At 38.9% G+C, this 4,611-nt stretch overlaps 1 non-coding gene across 1 annotated transcript; it reads left to right on the plus strand.

The window, feature by feature from the left end:
• The first annotated feature begins 1,178 nt into the window (after positions 1 to 1,178).
• Positions 1,179 to 1,285, plus strand: LOC127077668 (small nucleolar RNA R71). Its single transcript, XR_007787453.1, has one exon. It is a non-coding gene; the product is annotated as a small nucleolar RNA R71 (small nucleolar RNA).
• The last annotated feature ends 3,326 nt before the right edge of the window (positions 1,286 to 4,611 follow it).

A 4,611-nucleotide genomic window follows, 5' to 3' on the forward strand; every position in this document is an offset into this window, starting at 1 on the left:
TTTGCTTGGTTGAGTTTTGGTAAAATGTGATGAAAGATTTGGATAGAGTACATCAAATATGACTTGTAGCAAAAAACTCCACCCAATTTGGCCAAATGGTTTGAAAGATATGGCCTTTTGAAGTTCAAAATTTTTTGAGAATGATTTGATCATAACTTGCCAACCATAAATGGGAATTGAGTGTTCTTGGACTTTTTAAAAATGGGAGAACAAGATCTTCAACTTTCATGTTGGGCAAAAATTCATTTGAAGCTTGTATGATGATGTAATTTTGAGGAGAAGAAGTTTCCATTTTTGGCAAATTCCAATTACAGGTCAACTTTCTATTTTTGGAAATTTCTTGTCTGACTTTATTTTCTTCACTGTGGATGTTTGACATGTTGCATGAGGCTTATATGGACATGAATGAGACCTCTCAGACCAATTCCCACCATCAAATCACTGATTAAATGCACAGTTGACCAAGGTTGACTTCAGTTGACTTTGCTAGGGTTTTGCTTGACTGAACCATGTTCTGATGAATTCCAAACCCTAATCACTTGATATCTTGATTCAAAATGATGTCACAACTCATATGAACTCTTGATGAATGATCATGGTGCCCAAATTCTGCAAGAATGGCCACCATCTATCTCAATGACTGACTTTGACTGATTTGACCTAATTGGCTTCATCTGCAAGTAACATGGTTAGATGACAATATTTTTGTACTTTTGGTTAATAGACAGATGAAAAGCAATGATATCCAAATGCAATACATGCTTGGTGATCAAGAACCACACTCACAAGATACCCACCCACTAGGAGGGAAACAAAGGTGTATAATGATCCTTGAGGCCATGATATGATATGATATAGGCCATGAGGGATCTTAGGGCCAAAATTGGGGTCTTACAGGTGGTATGGTCAAGTTGTCTAATTTTTTAACAAGGGCATCTACCTTGGCATAAACATGGTCAAGGCTATTGATTTCGTACATTCCACCCTTTGTTTGGGACTTTTCTACTGGAGTTCTTTCACCTCCCCATTGGCAATGGTTTTTGGCCATGTTTTTAATGAGTTGATAGGCTTCGTTGTATGGTTTGTCCATAAGTGCACCGCCCGCGATAACATCTACTATCAGTCTTGTGTTATACATAAGCCCATTGTAAAATGTGTGAATGATCAACCGGTCTTCGAGACCGTGATGTGGACATATCCTCATCATGTCCTTGTATCTCTCCCACGCTTCGTAGAGAGATTCTACATCTTTTTGTCAGAATCCGTTGATTTGAGCTCTCAGCATAACAATTTTGCTTGGAAGAAAATATCGGGATAAGAGAACGTTCTTCAGTTCTTCCCATGTTGTAACTGAGTTGGAGGGCAAGGATTGCAACCATGCCCAAGCTATGTATCTTAGTGAGAAAGGAAAGAGGCATAGTCTTATCGCATCTTGAGATACACCATTCGCCTTTACAGTATCTGCGTACTGCACAAACTTGGTCAGGTGTTCATTAGGATCGTCCGTAGGATTTCCAACAAATTGATGTTGTTGGACGGCTGATAATAATGAGGGTTTCAGCTCGAAATCGTTTCGATTGATAGCGGGGGCAGCAATGTTGTTATGAGGTTCTTGTTGGGACGGGGTAACGTAGAATTTAATAGGACGATTTTGTGGTCCTTCTTCGGCCATGGTTGGTTTTTCTTCTAGTTTAGGAGGAGAGAAGATATCGGGAATATCGTACTTTTGTTGATATTCGTGTATTCGGAGTCTTACGTATAAGAAACGCTCTAATTCTGGGAATGGTGGTGCTAAGTTATCGCCTTGTGAGCGAGTACTTGGCATACAATCAGGGAAATAAGGGAGAGTAAATTAGTTTTATTTTTATTTTTACCTTAGTCTATACCGTGCAACGAAAGAATCGCATTATTCGACTAAAACAGGTCCCCGACAACGGTGCCAAAAACTTGATGCTTGTCGTGGCTATATATAAAATATAGTCTATCGGGTACTTGACTGCAAGTGCACAGTCCAGTTGCTTTAGTTTTAAAAGATATTGATCCCTCAGGGACCTATGGTCAAACTAGTGTTACTAACATCACTATGTTTAGCTAAGGGAATGATTAATAGAAGTTAGGGTGCAAAATATTAAATCTAGGGGAAATTTAGTTTTAAGAAAGAATTAATGGAAGGAATCAGTATGCAGCGCATTAATTGTCAGGGATTCGATAAGTCACCGGTGAATAGTTTAAATGCCAAATATCTCTCGGTAGAAAATATTTATTTAAAAAGCTTTATCTCACACTCTCGTGATTGTTGATTCGGCCTATAACTTTAAGTCAGAATGTACGCTCTTGCTGTCCCATTTGAAGTTAAAATTACTTTTTGAAAATAAATAAGTTCTAATTACTTTTAAAGTGCTCTCGCTGTTTTTAAACTCAATGCCTAATTTTTACTATCCAGCCCGAGCCTCACGCTCTCGCGATTGTTGGTTCTCACCTTAGTTAATTTCCCACTCTCGTGGCAAAATCGTATTAAATAGCTTCTCACGCTTTTGTGATAAAGTTAATTAAATTTAAATTAAAAACCTCGGCCTAAAATATTGTTTGAGAAAAAGAGTTTTCACCGATTATTATTAAATCTCATCTAATTAAATTGCTATATACCGATACCGCTAATTTAGCCGGACATGTTAAATAAAGCAAACACATAGCATAAACAGATTAACATTGCGGCAAACGTAATTATAATAATAACTGGGCAATAATAATAATAATTTAATAAAAACCTGGCAATTGAAGTAACAGAGTATGGCGAATCTTGGAGTACTTGAGCAGCCCTCCACAAGTCGGTAGGATTCTGCTTCTTCAATACAAATTGCTTACAAAATTAAATAAAGTGTAGCAGTTCCCGGGTGTAGGAAACTACTACTATGGCTAACTAGAAAACAGAAAGGAAAGGAGAAAAGGAAATTCTAAAAAGAATGGCAAATGAACTAAGGCAACAAAAACAAAGTTGCTGAAAAGAAAATAACTAAAAAGCTAGAAAGCTGTAAAAAATAATTACAGAGCGTATGTGTAGATGTAGTCGTCTCCAATTTTTCCAACTTTGGTCCTTTATATATTGCCTTGGTAGGTCTTGGCGGTTGAGAAATTTAAGGAAGACTGGTTGAATGAGGAATCCACGGGGGAGTCATGCTGTTGGAGAGAATTTAGGCACGTTTGGGTGCCTGTGATTGACTGTTTCAAAACGTAAATTCTGGCCACGTGACACTCGTCATGGGCCTGTGACGGTCGTCACAGGCTGGGTCGTGACGGTCGTCATGAAGCTTGTGACGGTCGTCACATCAGCAAATTCTGCATTCTAGTTTTTTGCTTTTTCCTGTGCTTTCTCATTTGTTTCTTCTTCTTTTTCTTCCTTTTCTTCATTTTGATGATTAATGCTTGGAGATTTAAATACCTGCAAAAACAACTCGAATACTTGCGGAATAATCGGAATATTAATTAAAATGGTATGATCTTTGAGTGTAAATCAAGGCAAATATCTGATGTATTTTCGCGTTATCAGTGGTCCATCTGGCTCTCTCTGTCTCTTCACTGCTCGGTCTTCAAGAAGTTAAATAAGCACATCTTTGTCCTTTGACTCAAGCGGAAACTCCTCATGGTTTCGGCTCAAAGCATGGAACCGCTTTTCCCACATGTCCTTCTCTTGCTTCATCTTGGAGAGTGCGTCTTCCAACTCCTCTACGTCTTGGTTACGGAGAGTTGATGGCTCAGCCACAACCAAAGACATAGGTCTTTCACAAGTGTACGCCATCTTCAATTCCAAAGCTCTCTTCTTTACCCAAGTAGTGTAAGCTTCCAAAGCTACACGGTTGCACGGACCAAGCTCGGATCTTCCTTTCCTATGCACCTTATGCCAAGCATATATCGTCTCCTGCTTCAAGTGTTGGGGATATTTACCCTCTTGATAGAAAAGACCTTCTAACTTTGTGTTATTAGGTTTATCTCTCAAGGGGAACCCAAGTTGACGACGAGACAAAGCAGGGTTGTAGTTGATTCCTCCTTGTGTACCAATGAGAGGCACATTAGAGAATTCAACACAACTGTCATTAATGTCCATACTACTTAATGCAGAATCGTACCAAACAATATCATCATTAGTGAGGGACATAAGTCTCTGAGACCACCGTAGACATTGTTTGTTCTCCAAGAAAGCAGGTGTCTGAGGCAAGTGCGAAATAAACCGTTTGCACAGAAGAGGAACCCAACATACAATAGTCCTACCATCTTTAGAATTCCTTAAATGCAAAGATAAGTACATGTCACCCAACATAGTAGGTACAAGGTTCCCAATCAAGAAGTTTCTGATGACGTTAACATCAACAAAATCGTCAATGTTAGGGAACAAAGCTAAACCATAGATATAGCAACACAAAGATGGCTTCAAAAGCATCCACACTACCAGCTTGAGCAAAGACAATAGCTTTCCCAATGAGGAACTCAAAAGTCAATCCAAGCATTCCCCCTTTCTTCACCCAATGAGCCTCAATCTCAGACTTCTTCAGATGAAGAGCTTCAGCTATGATATGAGATTTTGGGATCTCCTCAAATCCACTAAAAGGCACCTTG

The sequence above is a fragment of the Lathyrus oleraceus genome, chromosome 4 (assembly GCF_024323335.1).
Source record: "Lathyrus oleraceus cultivar Zhongwan6 chromosome 4, CAAS_Psat_ZW6_1.0, whole genome shotgun sequence".
Taxonomy (NCBI): domain Eukaryota; kingdom Viridiplantae; phylum Streptophyta; class Magnoliopsida; order Fabales; family Fabaceae; genus Lathyrus; species Lathyrus oleraceus.